Here is a 22,812-nt window from a genome sequence, read left to right on the forward strand (position 1 = left end):
CCCTCGCATTATAGGAGTGGGGGAGTTGGACATGGGACCCATCATCCCAAAGTTCTTCCCACCTAAGGTCAAAATAACCTTGGACCTGGGGCCTGCACCTGCTTAGGAAGAGAAAGGAGATGCAGGTTTGTTTGGCTGTGTGGAATTTGACAAAAATCAGGAAGCTTGGAGTGACCAAATTTCTTAGCTTGCTAGTTTGATGTGCTTGATTATGTGAGACCAAGATCAAAGTAGATGATAATGAGTAGTAGTGAGGTGGAGTAAATATTATCAGACGAGTGATATACAATTAAGGAATTCTGGGATGAGAATGCCTGCTAACGAATGATAGTGCTTGCCTATCAATGTTCACGTATTAGTGATGACTGGGGAGTGAGATCTAGTTCTCTATATGCCTCACCCTCTAGCCGTTTATATCCGGCACTAATTACTTCTCGCAGCATTAATATTTTCATCATGCAGTACAATGGGGCCTCGACTTACAATGCTAATCCGTTCCCAGAGACGGATCATAAGTCGAAATATCGTAAGTCGAAGCGATTTTTCCATAAGAAATAAAGGGAATTGAATTAATCCGTTCCCCACCCTCCAAAATATTAACATACAAATATATTTTATACTGAATACAATATTTTTTCTAACTTCAATACAGTACCTAAGTTTCTCTTACCTTTATGGAGGGCTCTTGATGGCGTATGGTAGATGGTGATGGGGGGGAAAGGAGGAGAGTTGTTACTGTTTGGAAGGGGAGTCCCCTTCCATTATCACATCAGGCAGTGATGTTTTCTCTGGGGTACTCTCTCTCTCTCTCCTACGTTTTGCCTGAATACCACTAGGACCTGGTTGTGGTTCAGTGCTTGTTTGTCTCACTACAAATTTGTTAAGAGACATTTGTTTTTCCCTTCATTTTAACATTAGTCTGTAATGATGCATCACAGTGTCATTGAATAGGTTAAGGCAACGACCTACTACAGCTTGATTTGGGCGAGTCGTTTCAGCAAAGGTTTGCAATTCTTCCCATGCTGCACACATTTTTCTTAATTGTTGAGGAAGAGACATTCTGTACTGGCACATCCTCCCCTGAAGAAATTTCCTCAGCTGTCAAATCTCCACCCGTATTACCATACAACACAAGAGTAAACCGATCTTTCATAGGCTTGTGTCCAGGCAATGACTTCTCCTCCTTGGTAATGTATGTTTTCTTTGGCAATCTTTTCCAGAATAGCCCTGTCTCGTCACAATTAAACACTTGTTGTGGTAGGTATGCCTCACTTTGCACAAATTCTTTAAATTCGCCAATGACTCTTTTCAGCCGCTGGTTTGTCTGAGCTGGCAGCCTCCCCATGTCTCACAACACTATGAATTCCACTTCTTTTTCTAAATTTCTCAAACCATTCCCTGCTCGCTCTTTCACTTCTGCATCACTCGTTTCAGGGGTTTTCTTTAAAAGGTCTTCATGCAATTTTCTTGCCTTTTCACAAATGATGGCCTCTGAAAAGCTATCACCCGCTAACTCCTTGTTGTGTATCCAAATTAATAATAACTGTTCAACATCCTCAAGTGTTTGTGGTCTATGTTTCGTGATTATTGATATGCTTTCTGGGGGGAGCCCCGTCGGCTCCCCGGAGCTATCCCAGGCTGATATGCTAATGTCAGACTTTGGCATCAGTCATGTGTATGGAGTTCTTAGGCCTACCGGGGACCACGGCCAGAACCGGGCCCCCTCAGAGAGGCAAGGGGAGCAATGGCCTATAGAAGCCCCCGTGTAGTTGGAAGCATTCTATGTCTGCCATCGACCGGAACAGGCACCCAGAAAGGTAAGCGCCCCAAAACAAACCCCTATTCTGGTGAAAATTGCTACCAAAAACCGAACTAGTGGATAGAACTCCCCAACCGAAAACAAGCAAACTAGTGTGACGTCACACACTGCCGCGCCGCTGTCTGCGCAGCTCCCCCCTCCCCGGGAGGGGGAAGGGGGAGCCCCAGACCCCCCGCGCCGGCTACCCACACCTCAGTTCTTGAGGCTGATGCTATAGGCGATGGTCGTGTGCTCTGGCTCCGGTGTCGCTACTGCACTGTGCTTTGCGTGTGGTGTTAGTTTTGTGGGTGCGAGAGCCAGGAGTTATCTTCAGTACTCGGGCTGCATGCGCCTAGGGCTGCCTTCCCTAGGTGCCCTGTAAGTACTGCCCTTGGGGCTTGGGGCCACCTTCCACAGGCTCCTCGGGGTCTGCCTCTGCTGGTCCGTTTTACCTTTCGGTTTTTCGGCCGCCTGTTGGGCTCTTGGGTGTTCTGTTCTCCCTTGTTACCGGCAGGTAAGAGGCAGTTTGCACTGGTAGGGGCGCAGGGTGCTGCTCAGCTCGTATTCCCGACATCGCGGCCGGCTCTGTTCCTTGGGGTTCGCTGTCCTCTTGCGGGGTTTTGTTTTTCTTTTTGTTTTTGCCTGGTGGGGGGTTCTGTCATTTTATTCAGTTTGTTTTTGCCCTTCCACTGTTCTCCTCGGTGGCGCCTCCTGCTAGGTCCCCGTGAGTGTACACGTCCCTGGGGTTCAGCTTTAGAAGTTTGCTTGGTAGTTTTGGGCGCCGGTTTGCAGCACCCTGCCTGGGACTACCTGAGCGCGAGTCCTCTTAAAGTAAACGCTCAGGACCCTGGGAATCCCCTAGGGGGCGCGTGGGTCCGATGGATGTGACCCCGGAGTCCCCACTCGCTGTGTGCGAGTTTGAGGGTTGCTCGGTCCCCTTGTCTCAGGGTGACCCTCATTGTTTTTGCCTCTGCCACGCTGCCTGTTGGGTCGGTGATACTTTCGACCCTGAGTCCTGTGAGTGTTGCTGCTTGCTTGTGACTCAATTTACCCAATCCTCTGATGATTCTATTCGGGTACAGGCGGCACGTGCGTTGCAGTCTAGGTTTCGTCTGTTGCAACGCGCTCGGTTGGTTGCTTCCCCGGATGCCCCGGGGCTGCCCCGCTTTGCTTTTCGAGACCCGGACTTGGGGGTGGGGGTCGCTTCGATCCTGGTTCAGTCCGCACCTCCTCGTCCGGTTGCTGCCGGTGACGCAGCAACCGACGCAAGGCCCCCGGGGGCCTTGCGTCGGTTGCTGCGTCACCGGCTTCCTCTTCGGGTTTTTCGGGGTTCAGTGCCTTGGCGCCTACCCGAGCCCTCGCTCGATGTGTACACGGATGCGTCGTCTCTCGGCTGGGGTTTTGTGACCAGTGCTCACCAGGCCGGCCAGGGGCGTTGGGATCCGTCCTTCCGTCGAGCTCACAGTACGGTGCGGGAGTTCGCGGCAGTGTGGTTTGCTCTGGGGAGGATTCGGGTGGCCCGCGGATCGACGATTCGGCTCCATTCGGACTGCTCTCGGGTGGTTCATTGCCTGAACCGCGGGGGTTCGATGCGGTCCTTGTCTCTTTGGGGTTGGTCGCTTCGGGTGACTCGTCTGCTGAGTTCTCGGGGTTTGGCTCTCCTGGCGGTTCACGTACGGGGCGTGTCCAACGTCTTGGCCGACGCCCTGTCTCGCTTCGTTCCCCTCTCCACGGAGTGGACGGTCGACGACGAGTCCTTCCGTTGGCTTTGCCAGACGTTCGGGCGCCCCGAGGTGGACCTCTTCGCGTCGGCGTGGTCGCGGCGTCTTCCAGTTTATGCGCCGCCCTTCCCCGATTGCGAGGCCGTCGGGGTCGATGCCTTTTGGCTCGACTGGTCGAGGTGGGGGTTCCTGTACCTCTTTCCCCCGGTTCGGCTGTTGCTCCAGGTCCTGACTCGCTTAGAGACTTACCAGGGGAGAGTTGTCCTTCTGGCCCCTTGGTGGCCGGCCCAGCCTTGGTTTCAGGCGCTGGTTGCTCGGTGTCTGAACCCGAGGGTTTTCCCGCGGCTCCGCCTCTTTCAGCAGATCGGGCCGGTACGTCACGTAGCTGGTTCGATCTTCTCCTCGAGTCTTCGCGTATGGTTTTTTTGACTCGAGTCTATCATCATCTCTATGGTGATCAGGTGGCCTCCTTGTTGGTGTCCCACCTGAGGGCTTCTTCTCGGCGGCAGTATGAAGTTTCCTGGCGGTCCTTCCGTTTCTTTTTGCGTCTTCGTCGTCTTAGCTCCTTGTCTGTTCGGGTGGTCTTGTCCTTCCTCTCGTGGTTGTTTCAGGACCGTCATCTTATGCCTAACACTGTCGCTTCGTATCGTTCGGCGCTGGCGGAGCCGCTTCAGCTTGCTTTCAGTATCGATGTTACGTCTGCGCCGTTTCGCAAGCTGTCTCGTGCATTGTTTCACCTCCGGCCTGCTCATGCGTCGCCTGAGCCGTCCTGGTCTTTGGACAGAGTGCTCGCTTTCCTTTCATCTCCTCGTTTCGTTGTGGCCCCTTCGGTCCAGGATTGTTTTTCCAAGGCACTTTTCTTGTTGGCTTTGGCCTCTGGGGGTCGGGTAGGGGAGCTTCATGCTCTCCTCCGGCGCAGGGGTTTCTGCTCTTTTGGTCGTGGTGATTGTTTTGTTCGTTTGCAGCCGTCTCCTTCTTTTCTGGAGAAGAATGAGACTGCTGCGTTCCGGAGGGGTCCATGGGTGGTTGATGCTTGGTTGGTCAGGCCGGGGGTGCATCATGTTTTGTGTCCGGTTGCGGCGCTTCGCCGTTATTTGCGCGCCACAGCTTCTGTGTCCGGGGACGCGCTGTGGGTTGATCCGGTTTCCCTTCTTCCCTGTTTGCGGGTTCGGGTCTCTCAGGTCGTCCGCAGGGTTATTAGGTCCAGCCAGCCTGCGGTCTATCCCCGTGCCCATGACGTTCGTAAGTTCGCGGCTCTTGCTGCCGTCTTTGGGAATATGTCTTGGTCTGATATTCGGGCGCGGGGATTTTGGCGGTCGAACAGGGTCCTGGCTGCTCGTTACCTTGTGAATGTCCCTGGGCCTCGTCGGGCCTGTGTTGCTTTGGGTCGGCGGTTGCAGCCAGTTGTCTCGGCTTCGAGTTGAGGGGTGAGCGACGACCGCCTCCCGGGTAAGTCCCTCTTTTTCTGTCTGTGGGTAGTTAGCTCCGGGGAGCCGACGGGGCTCCCCCCAGAAAACCAGCGTTGAATGTAATGAAACGCCATTTTCTGGGTGAGTCCCGGAGGCTCCCCGGCATCCCTCCCTCCCTCCGGTCGGCGGTTTTTCGCGTTTTTGACATCCAGCCTCAAGAACTGAGGTGTGGGTAGCCGGCGCGGGGGGTCTTGGGCTCCCCCTTCCCCCTCCCGGGGAGGGGGGAGCTGCGCAGACAGCGGCGCGGCAGTGTGTGACGTCACACTAGTTTGCTTGTTTTCGGTTGGGGAGTTCTATCCAGTAGTTCGGTTTTAAGTAGCAATTTTCACCAGAATAGGGGTTTGTTTTGGGGCGCTTACCTTTCTGGGTGCCTGTTCCGGTCGATGGCAGACATAGAATGCTTCCAACTACACGGGGGCTTCTATAGGCCATTGCTCCCCTTGCCTCTCTGAGGGGGCCCGGTTCTGGCCGTGGTCCCCGGTAGGCCTAAGAACTCCATACACACGACTGATGCCAAAGTCTGACATTAGCATATCAGCCTGGGATAGCTCCGGGGAGCCTCCGGGACTCACCCAGAAAATGGCGTTTAATTACATTCAACGCTGGTTTTTTGCCACTTTAGCACTCATAATGTCCTTTTACTTGGCCAGTATGGTGGATATCGTTGACTGAGATTTGTTGTACTGCCTAGCTAGTCCAACAACCCGCACACCATCTTCATATTTATGAATGATCTCTTGTTTCTGCTCTATGGTCATTCTTACATGGGATCTCATATGCTGAGCCTTACCACTGACTTTCCTGGGACTCATGGCGTGATATATAATAATTACTTTAATGTTCAAAAATGGAAAAAAATCACCACAGAATTTCTTATAGGCGCGATCATCACTAAGCGGGCAGCTGTAGTACACTGAGGCAGGTTGGACCGCGTGACCGGGAACCACGCGCTCGGTCTACCCGAACGTGTACCAACAAATATTGGAAGTCGACGACACCATTGGATGTCAAGTCGCATTTTTCGTTGAAATTTACATCGTAACTCGAAATTATTGTAAGTAGGGGCAATCGTAAGTCGAGGTGCCACTGTATTTTAAGTTGTGGATGAAATTTGTTTCAACAACTTCTTCTTTCAATGCACTGTACTTGCTTACCACCCATACGGTATACAAGAACTTCTTTACATTTCTTCGACTCAATTGCTTCTCCAGCTTCCACCGATGTCCCTTTGTCCAACCTCTTAACCCCTCAACTGCTCAGCTTCCAAACATGACCATCCCCTCCAGTGCACAGGAAATAAATTCTCTGAAAAAAAAATTCTTTTTTGTTTTGAAAGTGTCAAAAACCCTTCCCTGAGTATGGGTATAGTAACAGAAGGTCGAAATTGTACGTACTTTGGCTGCTCTGAGGTTTGCAAGTTCGCGCATGACGTCATCATTCCCTGGTCGTCCATACCATGAACTCTATGTAGCCGCGGAAGTTTTGAACGGAACATGAAAAATACAATTACCTGGAGGCACGTTGAGCAAACCAGACATGGGCCTGCAGGTGTGTTGCGCAGTTTAAGGGTTAATAATGTATATAGACTTCCTATATTTGCTTTATCTATTCCCTTAAGATTTCATACATAGTTAAAATATCCCTCGTTTCTTCTCACCTTTAACACTTTAGTGCGCACGGCACTGGTGAAAAAAAAAGCGCCTTGTGCGCGCGGCGTTCTGCGCGCTCAAGCGTAAACACAAAAAAGTGTATAATCTTTTCACGCTCCTAACATCAATTCTCGAGCTACGTTTTTCAATTTGGTATCAATGCGTTGGCAATAAAATTCTCTACAAGATCATATGCATAAAATGTCACCAAAGCATTTGCTATCCCACCACGAAGTAAATAAACACGAAGATGACTCGCCGTGACACCCAAACAGGAAGTAAATGTTCATACTCTTTCGTTTGTTGCCAGCCTCACAGTCATCCTACAGCGCTTATTTTGATATCACTGAACTCGCAATAAAATTCCCCACCCAGACATATGCCTATCAATGTCTAATTATGTTCCGCACGAGTGTGGGAACTGGGCGAAGCGTTAGCCGTGATTTCAGCAGCGACGACACTGTTGTGATGCGGCGCTTTGAAAGTTTATACTTATTTCACTGTCCTGACATTATTTCTCGAGCTACGTATTTCATTTTTATAGCAATGTGTTCGCAATAGAAAGTTTTATATATAACAATAGAAAGTTCTATAAGAACATGGGTAGAATTGGCCAACAGAGCGTCAAATAAATTTGCGGTGAATAAAATCTTACGCGTGTTTGTACCCATGAGCGTAAAAAGTTTTTACTTTGCTCATGTTTTTTCAAGTTTATACTTGTTTCACACTTTTTTTTGTTTGTATAGTGTTCGGAATAAAATTCTCTACACAGACATATGCATATAAATGTAGAATCATGATCGCGGCCAACACAAGAGTGTGTGGAGTGGGCGATTACCCTCGTTGTGTCACCAACTCAATAGTCTCTCCTCTAAGTTATAATACATTTCCGTTTTCTCAAATAGGCACTGTGCCTATTAGAGAAAACGAAAATTTAATGGCAAACATATTCATACAAACCCCAAGTCGATCGAGTAGTAAATACCCAATATAATACGGTCCGTAAATTTACGTCGTGATCCGACAAGCGCTTATCTAATCCGCCCGTAATTCCAAGTGGAAACTCCAAGAAAGTGTTAAGGTTGTGAGGCTCTTCTCATGTGTCTCTATTCTGGAACTTAGCTAATTGCTAACCTCTGAACTTTTTGCTGCATACTCAAGTAATGGTCTCACGTAGGCAGTGCGTATGGACTACCTGACTACTTGTTGAAGATTCCAAGGATTAGTATTTCTGTGGCCCGGTCTCTGACCAGGCCTCCTGGCTGCTGGTTTGATCAACCAGGCTGTTTGATGCAGCTGCTCGCAGCCTGACATGAATAACAACCTGATTGATCAGGGTATCCTTTGAAGGTTCTTGTCGAGCTCTTTTGAACACTGTGAGAATTTGGTCAGTTATGCTCTGTATGTGTAGAGGAAGGGTGTTGAAAAGTCTTGGGTCTTTAATGTCGATAGAGTTTTCTCTCAGCATGCGTAATTCAACTCTTCTCTTCATTGGGGCTATTTTGCACATCCTGCTATGTCTTCTAGACTTATGTAATTTCATTTCTGAGTATTTCTGTGTGCAAATTTGGAACCAGTCCTTCTAATATTTTCCAAGTGTAAATTATTTTTGTACCTTTCCTATCTGCACTTTAAAAAATTCATGTTCAACATTTTTTAGGTCCCAGTAATTTAGATTTTTTGTGGGGAGCCCCTACAGCTCCCTGGAGCTTATCGGGCTAATGTATGTTATATTAGACCGGGACATTAGCTATGGAGTTCAGACCTACCAGGGACCAGCGCCAGAACCTGGCCCTTTCAGGTTTCAGGGAGCAATGGCCCTGGAAAACCCCCTTGTGGTTGGGTGTTTTCCTTATCTGCCATCGAATGGGGTTAGGCACCCAGAAAGGTAGGCATGACAAAACAAACCCCACATGGTAAGAAACTAAAACAAAAAACCGAACAGAGAGGTAGAAACTCCCTACAATCCCAAGGGAACAAACAAGCATCACACTCTACTGCCACGCCGATTGTCCGCGCAGCCCTCCCTGCCCCGAGAGGGGGAGGGGGGCCCCGGACCTCACTGCGCTGTCTGCCTAGCATCAGTTCGTAAGGTAATGTCAACTGGGACAGACACTTCTCTGGCCTCAGTTTCCTAGGCGGTGTTTGCCTTCATGGCGTTCACTGCCGTGTGTTGTGTTGTGTGGTGGCCAGGTGTTCCTCATCAGTACCGGGGCTGCATGCGCTTAGGGGCTTCCTTCCCTAAGCGCCCTGTGAGTACTGCCCCTGCATGACAGGGTTATCATCCCTGGGGCGTTCAGAACTGTTTCCGTAGAGGTTCTTGTGGTTCGGCTTTTTGCCTCGCCCTTGGGGCCAGCTGGGGCTTGGGGCCCTTTTTTGGCCTTGGGTTGGGACTGGTGTTGTGCTGGTTAGGGCGCCAAGGTGTTGCGCAGCCTACCACCTACGCGGCGACCGGTTCCTGTTGCCTCTGGGGACTGTGTACTTTTGCGGGGATTTTCTTTAGTTTTTATTTTCTGCCTGGTGGGGGTCTGCCCAGTGTGGCTATATTTCCACTGGTAGTGTTTGGTGGCCCTCTGCTAGGTCCCAGTGATTGTACATGTCGCAGGGGTTATCAATGTTGCATCTACCCCTTGTTAGCTTGGGTGTTAACCGGTTAGCAACTCCTTGCCCAGGCTTCCCTTGCAGTCAGTCTACGTGCCCTGGAAAACCCTGTCAGGGCTCAGTGGACCATTGGATGTGTCTTCCGGGTTCTTTCCCGTCTTGTGCGGGTTCGTTGATTGTTGTGCCCTTACCTGAGGGTGACGGTTGCCACTTTTACCTCCGTCATGCTGCCTGTTTGGTTACTGACACCTTGACCCGGAGTCTTGCGAGACGTGTTCTCTGTTTGTTCTCCAGTACTCCTCTGATGTCCCTACTGTGCAGAGTACAGGCGGCATCCGTGTTGCATGATAGGTTAGGTTGCTGCAATACGCTAGGTTGGTTTTCCACTCTGATACCCTGGAGTCGCCCCATTTTGGTTAGGTGCTGTTCGCCCCTTTCCCTTCGTTCCCGGCTCCTGCCTGTCTGCAGGTTTCGAGGTCGGGGCGGGGTTTAGTTAGTGCTGAGACTCAGCCGGCTTCGAGGGCTGCCCCGTTCGGGTTGGGGATGGAGGTTTTTGAGCCTGTTCCTCCTGCCAAAGCTTCTGGGTCTTACCAGCGGCCCCTTCTATGCTGCCTTTCCCCTGGACTCTTCTTTAAGGGCAGAAGGCGTGGAGGATGGCTCTGCCCTGGGGCCTCTGTTGCAGGTTCCCGTGGTTGTGGGGGATACCCGCTTGCAGTTCTGGGACTGTTTGACCCTGGCTGGGTCTTCTGCTTCTGGGCGGGTTTTTTTCGTCCCTCTAGTCTCCCTGCTTCCCACATTTGGTGGCGGGTTTTCGGCTCTTTTGCGTTGGTCACGGCTCCTTGGTGTGGTGGCCATTTTCTTCTCTGCAGATACTCCCCACTTAGCCACCAGGGCAGCGCTGCGGTTTGTTTACCTTCGCCGGGGTATGGGAGCTCGCATTTTGAGTGAGTTTTTCACTTCTTTCAGGGGTTTTATCCTCATGTTGCCATTTCTCTGTGGTTTTATGCCCATTATCTGTTTCTCTGGAAACGCTTTTGGTTTTTACACTGGCTTCTGGGGGGAGCCCCGTCGGCTCCCCGGAGCTATCCAAGGTGAATGGATATGTATAACTTTCTGGCATCAGTCTAAGTGCTAGGAGTTCTTGCCTACCAGGGACCACGAGCCAGAACTTGGCCCCCTCAGAGAGGCACGAGGAGCAATGGCCTATAGAAACCCCCTTGTGGTTGGGAGCATTCTATGTCTGCCATTGACCGGGACAGGCACCCAGAAAGGTAGGAGCCCCTCAAACAATCCCCTATTCTGGTAAAAATATTGCTACCGAAAGCGGAACGCGTAGACAGAACTCCCCAAACAAAATTATCCAACTAGCATGACGTCATCACGTCGTTGCGCCACCATCTGCGCACCCCCCCCCTCCCCGGGAGGGGGAAGGGGGAGCCCCAGACCCTCCACGCTGGCGATCCAACTGGCAGCTCTTCGCTGATGGTATTACTGGCTGGTCGAGTTCCTCTGGCTCCGGTTTTTGTTTCAGTTCTGTGCCTTGTGGTGTGGACTGTCTCTACCGGTGAGGTGTGAGCCTGGAGTAAGATTCCACAGTACTTGGGCTGCATGTGCCTAGGGCTATCTTCCCTAGGTGCCCTGTAAATACTGCCCTTGGGGCTTGGGGCCACCTTCCACAAGTCACCATGGGTTCTGCCTCTGCTGTGTCCTTTTCTGCTCAGTACTGGGCCGCCCTTGGAGTCGACTGGGGTTTTGTTGCCCTGGTTTGTCTCTGAGTGGTGGTAGTTTTCGTCACTGGTAGGGGCGCGGGGTACTGTACAGCTAGTTTTCACCATAACAGCGGCCGGCTCTGTTCCGTCTGGGTACGTTGTCCTCTTGCGGGGATTTTCTTTTGTTTTTGCCTGGTGGGGGTCTGCCTTTGTGGTCCCCTATTCCTGTTCTAGGTGATTTCTTTAGATTCCTTCTGTTAGTGGTACTCCCCGCTTGGCCCCCGTGAGTGGACATGTCCTGAGGGTTCAGCTTTAGCAGTTTGTTGGTAGAATTGGGCGCCGGTTCGCAGTCCCCTTCCTGGGCTTCCCTTAGCATGTACCAACGGCTAAGGGCCCTGGAAAACCCCATGGGGGGCTCAGTGGTCCTATAGATGTGTCCCCGGAGTCCCTCTCGTGTCCTGCGAGTTTGTCGGTTGATCTGTCCCCTTGTCTCAGGGTGACACTTACCGGTTGTGCCTCTGCCATGCTGACTGTTGGGTCATTGTTTTTGTGACCCGGAGTCGTACGGTGAGTGTTGTCGGTACGTGCTCCCTTTCACCCAGGCCACTGGTCATGTTAATCGGGTGCAGGCGGCTGTGGCGTTGCTTGCTAGTTGTTGCGCCCCGGATGCCCCAAGGCTGCCCCGTTTTGGTGGTTGGAGTCCGGACTTGGGGGTGGGGGTCGCTTCGGCTCTGGCTCCTTCCGCTCCTTGTCCTTCCCCTTCTGTTCTACACACTTCCTCCCTTGCTTCCTGCTCCGAATCATAGGAGGGTTTCGGGGTTGGGGTTGAGACTCGGGCGGTCTCGGGTTTCCTCATCCGGGGTGGCGGCGGAGGCATTCGAGTCGGTTCCTCCAGCCGTACCGTATGGGTCTGACCAGTGGGCTCCCTTCCTTAGTGTTTGCATGGCTGCTCCGGCTTTTCCTTGTCAAGCTGGGGCTTTGGGGGTGCGGCTTGGCCCCGGGTCATGCCGTCGAAGTTCCTGGGGTTAGGGAGGGGTTGCCTGGGGGGCCTCGGCCCCGTTTGCTCCTCTTGGGTCCTGGTACCTTTGGTGAGGAGCTGGCAATTCCTCAGAGTGGGGTTGTTCCTTCCCTCTCTGTGTTCCTGTTGTTTTCGGGTATACCCCTCCCTGGGTTTCGGTTCCGTGTTCCTTTGGGTTCGTCGGTCCCGTCGTTCCTGGGGGTGTGTTTCGCCCCCTTTTCCTTGCCCTTTTTGCTCCTACGTTGCGATACTGTTCGAAAAAAAATTAAATGTTTGTTCAGGTAAGGTACTTTCATACAAGATGTGAAGCATGCGTTGATGGATTTATATATTGCCTTGTACATACAATGTCTAAACCACTTCGTATCGTTGTCCCTGCGTGTCCCTTGCTCAGGGGTGCTTGTCGTGGTTCTCGTTGGTTCGCGAGTCTCTTCGTATTTTTTAATATTATTGGAACGTCTGTTGATTTTCTATGAGGTTTCCCTCTGGTCTTTTGTCGGCCTCGTTGGTTACCTTCTGTCATCTGTTTTCTTTTGCTTTGTTTTCCCCTTGTTTTGTTTACGTGTCGTCTCTCCTTCCATTTTTGGCGTTCTTTGTCTTCGTTACGCACGCCTTCCTGGTGTTTGTACGATGTGTGTTTACGTTGTCTGTACGTTGTGTGTACGATGTGTGTGTCCGCCTGGTGTTTAAAGTGGATGACGCAATGCTGCGTCATCCCCGGCATTACCGACAGTAAACGGATGACGCAATGCTGCGTCATACCCGGGCGAAAGTGTTAAATAATCGCCAAAAATCAGGTTTTTGTCCGATTTTTTTGGGACTGGTTTTAAAATGCGCGCCGATGTCTTTCCATTTTCTTTGTTGAGCCTCGTGGCCCTCAGGCGCCTTGGCACACGCCGTGGGCCCATTGTTTTCGCTCCACTGTTGTGACCAATGTCGCCTCCCCTCGCATCTCAAATGTGTGAACATTTCGGCTATTTTCCGTGGCTATATTTCTTACTGTGGCTTTAGAAACTATCTACGCTTACTTCACGATGGATAGTGATAATGAACAAGGCCCTTCCAGGAAGAAAATTGCGAAAGAAAGGCTTGAAAAGGGCGGGAATTGGGAGTGTAGCTGGAAGGCGTCTGAGCGCTCACTTGCAGCTAATGCGTGGCCCGTCTTCAACTCGTCGGCGGTTGGAACGTGACCAGGTTTTTTATTTTATATGCTAATGTTCCTCTAGAGAATTCTATTGCGAACCCATTGAGACCAAAATGAAAGACCTAGGACGAAAATTGAGGTGACCAGAGTGAAAATAGTGAAAACCTTTTATCGCGTTTGAGCGCTCCTGGGTAACTCGTTCGCACTTTCTCTGTTTGCTGCGGGTAATTAGCCGGGCTTTTGGAGTTTATATGCATATAGTGTTGTAGAGAATTCTATTGCGAACACAATGATACCAAATTTAATCTCGTAGGACGAGAATTAAGGTGACAAAGTTGAAGAGAGTATACACTTTTCAGAATTTACACGCGCTCCCGTGACACCCTGGGACCCAAATCGCACAGTTCAGGGGTGGCGCGCGGGGTACGCCAAAGTGTTAATCTGTTCTGGTGCTGTGTTCGTCATGCAAAACGAATGTCCCCATTTAACCACTGTGATGCGCTGTGTTTATTGTGAAATTCCTCCAGTGTGCATGACATCAAGTGTTCCCAAAGAAATCATTGTTCTTTGTAAAATGATAAATTCCCTTCCCTGAACATGTTTATGTAAAAATAATTACCAAATTCCACTTACTTTGGCTGTGGGGATGTGGACGAGGTGCGTTGTGATGTCGTCAGGGCTGGCCGCCCGTGTGTGAAGCTCCCAGACACGGTTGCGCAGGCCATTCAAGTACCGTGTGCTGCTACAAATATATTTTCAAATGTTTGTTCTATTTACAGTGGCACCTTGATTAAAGAGCGGCTCTATCTATGAGCATTTTGAGAAACAAGCAAGCCTCTCGCAGCAAATTTGTCTTTATTGACGAGCTTCACCTCTATCAACGAGCAAAACCACATGGTGCTTCCTAGCATCTCGCGGGTTCTCCCAAATTCTCGGACGCCTCCGACGCCATTGTTGTTGTTGTATCGTGCACGACAAGCATCCCTCTGCATTTATTTGCGCTTTTCTTTGTTTTTTTTTGTGGTTTTGTGACTATGATTTGTAACGCACGATGTCGCCAAAGAAGCTGCTTACTAAAGATAGTGTTGTTAAGTGGAAGAAAGACACAATTACTGTGGATTTGAAGAAGGAAATTATAGCAAAGCATGAGTGTGGTGTCTGTGTGACTGATCTCACAAGGGAGTATGGCAGGTCCTCATCAACAATTTGCACCATTAGTAAGGGGATGAGGAGGTAAGGGAAGATGCTGCCTCTTCCAGTGAGATCAGGGAAGTGTTGGGAATGTTTGAAAAGGTGACTACATTTTTGGAAGAGCTGCCCTGATAAAGCAGTGACAACCCGGTGTGTGAACATATTTAATGACAATTTGCTGTCTCATTTTAGAAACATTCTAAAACAAAGACAAAAGCAATTGTCAATAGATACGTTTTTTGCAAAAGTAGAAAAAAGAAGAGCCAGTGATAGTGAACCACAACCCGGTCCCAGTGGGGTAAAATTCCCAAGAAGAGAGAGCCCGCCTGACTCAGAGGTGGATTCTCCTTCCACACTATAACCTCTACCCTCCTCCCCACCTCCCCATCGTCTCCCTCAAGCCAGCAATGACTTCATAAGGTAAACATGAAAACAGTACAACAAAACATTTATAATTACATGTGCAGTATTATATTTACATTATAAAATGTCATACAAGTATGGATGTTTTTGGGAGTGGAACAGATTAAATTTATTTCCTTTATTTTAAATGGGGAATTTGTTTCTTAAAGACGAGTTTTCCACATAACGAGCTCGGTGCCAGAATGGATTAAACTCGTTAATAGAGGTGCCACTGTATATCCAGTGCAGTTTTATTTGTTTCTTTTATCGTATATGATGCATATTTGTGACCTTTACAATATGTATACAGTAGAATGTTCATAATTTTCCATGGAACTGTGATACATGTGTCAGTAATGTGTCCACAATAAATGTTTATTGTCACAATATTACTAAGTAAAAATTCACTAAAATTACAATATGTTCAGTTTCACATACTATTTACACAGTAACACACTGTATTACACACTCAGTACTTTGGAGGTGCGTAATAATCAACGAAGTAGTCCATGGTACACAGCACGACTTTACTCTCGTTGCACCAGCTACAGATAGATTTTCGCTTCCAGTTTCATTGTTTTGTGTGCTAGCAAATAGCACACTCACGTACACCCTTGCCTTTAGTACTTGTAGGTGGTATGTAGCCAAGCTTGTAAAGCATAAGGTAGTATTGAAACGATTATAGGAAAAGCTCAATTTGTAAGGTAGTCTTGAAAAGATCGCTTTGTAAGGTCCCACATCAGGAAGAGATTCAGCTGGCTTCAAAGAGTGTCCGTCAGTAAGGAAGAGATTCAGGCATTCTTGAAAATAACTATGGAAAACACCACCAAGGAAGCTGCTAACACTGTTCATCTATGCTACTTGTATCGGATGCATCATCACTGAACGCAGAAAACGATTCATCTATGTATCATCTATATAAATTGGAGATGGCAAGGGTGGGGCTCAGAGCTACAACTGGATACGCTCGCTGTATCATGCTCATAGGTGCTATATCACTTGCATCTGATGGTTGTGTTAAGTCCTTATTGCGCCTAGCTTCACCAATATTATGACCCTTATGTTCTTCAAACAATGAGGTCTGAATTTCATCGACTTAGCGCAATCTTTCAACAGTGTGTCGGAGCCAGAGGCACGTGTGCCACAAATGGTTGCTCACACAGTACTAACCCAGTCAGCAGCCCTAGTCTTTCATATTTGTTATAGCAAAAGGTTCATTCAGTGTTTGTCGGGTAGGCTGTTCCATTATGACAATCTTTGTTTCAAATGTTTTCCATTTGTTTTGTACTTGTCACTTACGTCTCAATAATGGAGCAGCCTACCCAACCTACCTGAACAAACCTTTATGGCATTTGTTCATTTTCAAATTGTTTCAACTATTTTTTTCTTTTGTTTTTTTTTGTTTATTTAACCCTTAACCCTTCCACTGCTCAGGGGTCCTGAGGACATTTACACCCCTGTGGGCAAGAAAATTAAATCTAAAAAATTATTTGGTCTTCTTTAAATGTTAATGTGTGTTCCCTGAGCACGGGGGGAAAAAAAAAATCGTAGATGACATATTTTGGGCGCAATTGACCGAGGAAGTCTGGCAAAAAGTGGGCATTGACAGAGCGGTCGTCAGAGCCGGTCAGGGTCACCTGCGCTGACACGTGGGAGTTGCCACAAAGATATTATCACTTAATTATTTCTAGGGAGCCGAGCGGACAACACAATGGACTTGTGATCCTGTGGTCCCGGGTTCGATCCCGGGCGCCGGCGAGAAACAATGGGCAGAGTTTCTTTCACCCTATGCACCTGTTACCTAACAGCAAGAAAGGAGGTACCTGGGTGTTAGTCAGCTGTCATGGGCTGCTTCCTGGGGGTGGAGGCCTGGCCGAGGACCGCGCCGCGGGGACACTAAGGCCCCGAAATCATCTCAAGATAAGATGTCTCTGATTGATTTTTTTTTTTTTTTTTTTTTTTTGCAGTAATATTATTCAATAGTGTATATTGTAATATACAGTGGTACCTCGCATAACGATCGCCCCAAAAGGCGAACATTTTGGGTAACGGCCCGATCGGCGTCAAATCGTCCCATATGGCAAACGCTCGTTTGAGTAACGTCAATACCATATGGTGGGGTCGCGCTGCTTCTTGCACATTCTCAGACACCTCCGACGATGCACATAAATTATGTTGTTCTTGTTTAAAGATGCTAATGATGCTGGGATATAAAGGGGTGAATGCTGAGATGTTGCAAAGCATTGATGTTTTTGTAGAAAAAAAGAAATGAAATTTCTGATATACAGTACAACAAATGTTAAAATGGTTCGTTCGGTGTTTGAAAGGTAGGCTGCTCCATGTTTCTTAAATAAAAAAAAAAAACGAAAAATAAAAGAACTGTTGAAACAGTTTAAAAAATGAACAAATGCCATAAAGGGTCGTTCAGTGTTTGTCGGGTAGGCTGCTCCATTATTGAGATGTAAGTGACAAATACAAAACAAATGGAACACATTTGAAACAAAGAAAGATTGTCATAATGGAGCAGCCTTCCCGACAAACACTGAACGGACCTTTTGCTATAACAAATGTGAAAGACTAGGGCTGCTGACTGGGTTAGTACTGCGTGAGCAACCATTTGTGGCACACGTGCCTCTGGCTCTCAAACACCTGTCCGATACGGTGTTGAAAGATTGCGCTCAGTCGGTGAAATTCAGACCTCATTGTTTGAAGAACATAAGGGTCATAATATTGGTGAAGCTAGGCGCAATAAGGACTTAACACAACCATCAGATGCAAGTGATATAGCACCTATGAGCATGATACAGCGAGCGTATCCAGTTGAAACTCTGAGCCCCACCCTTGCCATCTCCAATTTATATAGATGATACATTGATGAATCGTTTTCTGCGTTCAGTGACGATGCATCTGATACAAGTAGCATAGATGAACAGTGTTAGCGGCTTCCATGGTGGTGTTTTCCATAGTTATTTTCAAGAATACCCCTGTACCTGAATCTCTTCCTGACTGACACACTCTTTGAGGCTGGCTGAATCTCTTCCAATGTGGGACCTTACAAAGCGATCTTTTCAAGACTACCTTACAAATTGAGCTTTTCCTATAATCGTTTCAATACTACCTTATGCTTTACAAGCTTGGCTACATACCACCTACAAGTACTAAAGGCAAGGGTGTACGTGAGTGTGCTATTTGCAAGGACACAGAATGATGAAACAGGAAGCAGAAATCTATCTGTAGCTGGTGCAACGAGAGTAAAGTCGTGCTGTGTACCATGGACTACTTCGTTGATTATTACGCACCTCCAAAGTACTGAGTGTGTAATACAGTGTGTTACTGTGTAAATAGTATGTAAAACTGTACATATTGTAATTTTAGTGAATTTTTACTAAGTAATATTGTGACAATAAACATTTATTGTGGACACATTACTGACACATGTATCACAGTTCCATGGAAAATTATGAACATTCTACTGTATACATATTGTAAAGGTCACAAATATGCATCATATACGATAAAAGAAAGAAATAAAACTTCATTGGAAATACATGGAAGAAATATTTAAAAATATATTTGTGGCAACACGCGGTGCTTGAATGGCCTGCGCGACCGTGTCTGGAAGCTTCACACACTAGCGACCAGTCCCTGATGACGTCACAGCGCACCTCGTCCACGTCCTCACAGCCAAAGTAAGTGGAATTTGGTAATTATTTTTACATAGACATGTTCAGGGAAGGTAATTTATCATTTTACAAAGAAAAATTACATTTTGGGAACATTTGATGTCATGCACACTGGGGGAATTTCACAATAAACACAGTGCATCACAGTGGTTAAATGGGGACATTCGTTTTGTATGACGTTCGTTTCACATGACGAACACTGAACGGATTAAATTCGTTATTCGAACTGTATTTATATAATAAATAAACTGTATTTTATTAGTATAGTACCACTGTATTTATATAATAAAAGTGGTGAATAATTGCTATACTCTAAAGTATGGTGTGCATATTAGCGATTCAATTATTATGTTTATAAAACAATAAACAAATAGTTTTGCTGTTATTACACTCTATACACAGGTTATATATAAGTATCTGCATGTTTTGTTCACCATAACGAACCACTAAGTTGGTATTGAGAGTCGAAAAGCAACGAGGAGTGACCGCCTCACACTAGCCAGCCACTCACTGCCACTCCCTCAACAACACCTCACTCACCCACTTTTTCCTCCCACCATCCTGTTTTATGTTTTATTCAAAATATACAGACGTTATATATAAGAATCAACATGTTTTGTTCACCACAACTGTACAACTAAGCTGATATAGTTAGTTCAGGCACTAGGAGTTGTCGCTATACACACAGTCAGCTGGCGGCTCACTCATTCAAGGTCACAGGCACTAAACTTTCTCCCCCAACAATACCATTTGTGGTGTTATTACACTATATACAGACATTATATATAAGTACAGTATGTATATATTTTGTTCACAACTGTACAGCTAAGCTGATATAGTTAGTTCAGGCACTAAGAGTCGTCGTTACACACAGTCAGCTGGCAGCTCCCTCACTCATTCAAGGTCACAGGCACTAAACTTTCTCCCCCAACAATACCATTTGTGGTGTTATTACATCATATACAGACGTTATATATAAGTATGTATATATTTTGTTCACCACAACTGTACAGCTAAGCTGATATAGTTAGTTCAGGCACTAGGAGTTGTCGCTATACACACAGTCAGCTGGCGGCTCACTCATTCAAGGTCACACACTCTAAACTTTCTCCCCCAACAATACTGTTTGCAGTGTTATTACCCTATATACACATATTATATATAAGTATCTACATGTTGTATGCACCATAACTGTACACTTAAGCTTGTAGGGTGCCCAAAGAGCATGGTGGCCACCCTCTAAACAGCTAGACAAATCATTCAGACGACGTCACCTCTGTCACCCAAATGGCTCCTCCCAGCATAATCCTTTTGCTGTTATTACACTAATACACACATTATATATAAGTATCTACATTTGTGTTCACCATAGAGAAGCACTGAGCTGGTATGGTGAATGCAGACAATAATAGGTGGCCCACACAGTCAGTAAACGATGCTATCTCCCTCCGTCCCTCAGCATCACTCGTCCCACAGCGCTAATTATTATAACATTCCTGCTATTATCACAACCCTGGTTATTTATATCACAGTCATGGGTCATCTGTAATATTGTCATCGCTAAATAATAACAATTATATATTTATTTTGACATTTTTTTGGCGATGCTGTGGTCACAAGCTGAACAGCGATGCTGTTCGCTCATGCTGCGTGCGCCAGCCTTGGTTGCTCCAACAGTACTGTGCCTCTCACACCTGAGAATATTGCCCACGATTTAAAAAAAAATGGGGTCTGTTTACAAGAGCCCTGAGGAAGCTAATGTGAACCCCGTGTAGCCGCGGACCATTTGAATCAGGCCTGGCACCCTATGGCGTATATGTACGCCATACGCACCGTGGGACATGTTACTCATGGCGTATATGTACGCCATGCGCAGTTTAAGGGTTAAATGGCTCCGGGCTATTTAGCATTTGTCACCCACAGGCGCATACAAAAAAAAAAAAAATCTTTTTTCTTCCGAACCTGTTAAGTCATGTTCCCTGATCACGGGGAAAAAAAAATAATTCAATTGCACTTACTGGCAACGTAATTGAGCCAAGAAGATGGATGATGACGTCACAGTTTGCATGTTCGCTCATGCACGGTGCGTCTCGGAGGCGTCACGCGCGGTCTTCAAGCAGCCACAGTTGCCACGAATTTATTTTTGCGTCATTATTTACAGTGTCTAGGCCTATATTATTTGCAATATTAGTCACTAATTGTGTTGCACATAATGTCACTTGACAGTTATTGTCAATAAATGTTGCATACATCGCGTATACACATGCGCACTCAAATTTTTTCCATTACGCCATTATATTATGTGATCACAATGTTCATTATTTTATATGTACACATAAGCACGCACTATGTACAGGTTTTTACACTATTATTGCACATTTAGAATTCTTGGAGTGAGTGGTAGTCGTTGAAGCAGTCGACAGCACACATTAGAACTGCACATGCTTCACACTATGTTTGCACCATTTTACGTTTCTGTTCTCTCCTTTTTGTTGTTTTACATACTACGCCTTCACGTTGGCCTATTGCATGCTTTCCAGCTGGTGGCAAATTCTTTAGTCGGTGTTGCTGAAAGGCATCCATGTGAGCGAGCCTGGGTGTTGCAGCATGCTGCAACACTGGGTTCATGATTGGTCTTTGCATGCCAGGGACATCTTTACCAATCTTTGCTAATAACTGTGTTGCAAGTGTAAAAGCAAATGCACGGAAAATAGGTTAACGTCCAGTTTTCACCAGATACAAATTATAGCAGTTCAATATGCTCATGTCAACAAGATGGAAAAACACTTTTTTCGTCCATTTCAATGTTTTGTGCACACACTCAATAGTGCCAACCATCATGTCAGCCTTATCAATCAAACAAATGTTGATATTGTAGTCAAGAACACAATCTGGCTTATATACTGGTTCTTTCATTACACGGTGCACCTTGCCACTGTTCACCATTGTACCCTCATGAACGGTTGTCAGCATGTTCACTTCTCTCTTGTCTTTCCACCGTACTGAGAGTATTTGATCACATTTCCGTACCTGGCACTCGCCAACTGCAAGTACACCGTCAAACACTGGCATTTCCCTTTTTCGTGCCTTTACTGTGCCAACCAATCCAGTTCTATTTTCAATCAAGAACCTAGCTACCAATGGACTTGTATAGTAATTATCTGTGTATAGGATGTGGCCCTTGTTCATCCATGGTGCCATCAGTGACTTCACCACACTACCCGAGAAACCATGTTCGTCGTAACCGGGATTGTCTACATCGCTAGCTGAATACAGAATCATGTGTAACACGTATCCTGTTTCAAATTGTATTTAAATTGCTTTTAAATGTCACACAGTACAAAGAATTTGAATCCAAATCTGGTTCGGTTGGAGGGATTATACTGCTTGAATGAAACACGTCCTTTGAAAAGTACAAGGGATTTGTCAATCACCACCTTCTGTGCTGGTACGTAAAAATCTCTGAATTTTCCAGTCACTTCATTCATATAGTGCCTGACTCGCCAAAGTTTATCATCCTCTGTCCGGTCCTCATTACTTGCAAAATGCAGACACCTGAGGTGTATCTGAAATCTGTCCCGGGACATATATTTCCCAAAAGTGTTGGAATAGTCAGATCTTTGCTCCAGTAATCTGTGATAGCGTGTTTGACACAGTGTTTCATCAACATACATATTGCTAAAAACACATACATTTCACCTACATTGGTGGTTTTCCAACGTTGTAATCGTAAAACTTCTGTTATCTCTTCTATGAGATGAGCCGCATGAAGGTTCATTTGGTGTACAATATATTCCATGAGCGGCTCATCATAAAATGCTGTAAAATAATCCAATTCACTCATATCCTCTCCATTATCAGGGAAAAGCTCTATAATCCCAACGTCTTTATTGTCAAAGGCAGGAATTTGAGAAATAAAACCAGCACCACCACTCCACACTAGTACACCTGGTGTCCTGCGAGACACAGGGAACGCAACAGGGGCACCACGGCGAGGAAGCGATGCACACCGTGGACCAGGAGCTGATGCCCGTCTACGCACAGTACGGCCGCTACGTGCACATGAGGTGGAAGCACGTGAACATGAGGCTCTTGGTGCCTCATGTTGTTCCATGTGGTGGTGCTTGGCTGGGCGAGACGCTGCTGATGCGACAAATTCTCGCCCGGTAACACCACTGGTACTGGCACCAGGCTCGGTAACACTATGTTCTGATTCCACATCACTAAAACCAGAAAAAGAGTCACTTTCCTCTGACTCGTCACCCAAAATATCCCCAGACTCTAAATAAGCACAGGAACTGTGTGGCCGAGGGTGAATTGGAGTAGACACTGGGCGAGGTGGCATGGGTGAGCGTATAGGCCTCGCCATGGGAGGCGGCTGTATCTCATTTTCACTGTCTGTGCTACTATCATCGGTCAATTGTGTG

The 22,812-nt window shown here is 47.1% G+C and overlaps 1 protein-coding gene across 4 annotated transcripts in view; it reads left to right on the top strand.

Annotated features, from left to right (window-relative positions):
• hd (humpty dumpty) overlaps window positions 1-22,812 on the top strand; it is a 305,418-nt gene that overhangs the window by 134,275 nt on the left and 148,331 nt on the right. The gene's annotated exons all lie outside the window — the stretch shown is intronic.

Source organism: Procambarus clarkii, chromosome 24, assembly GCF_040958095.1.
Source record: "Procambarus clarkii isolate CNS0578487 chromosome 24, FALCON_Pclarkii_2.0, whole genome shotgun sequence".
Classification (NCBI taxonomy): Eukaryota; Metazoa; Arthropoda; class Malacostraca; order Decapoda; family Cambaridae; genus Procambarus; species Procambarus clarkii.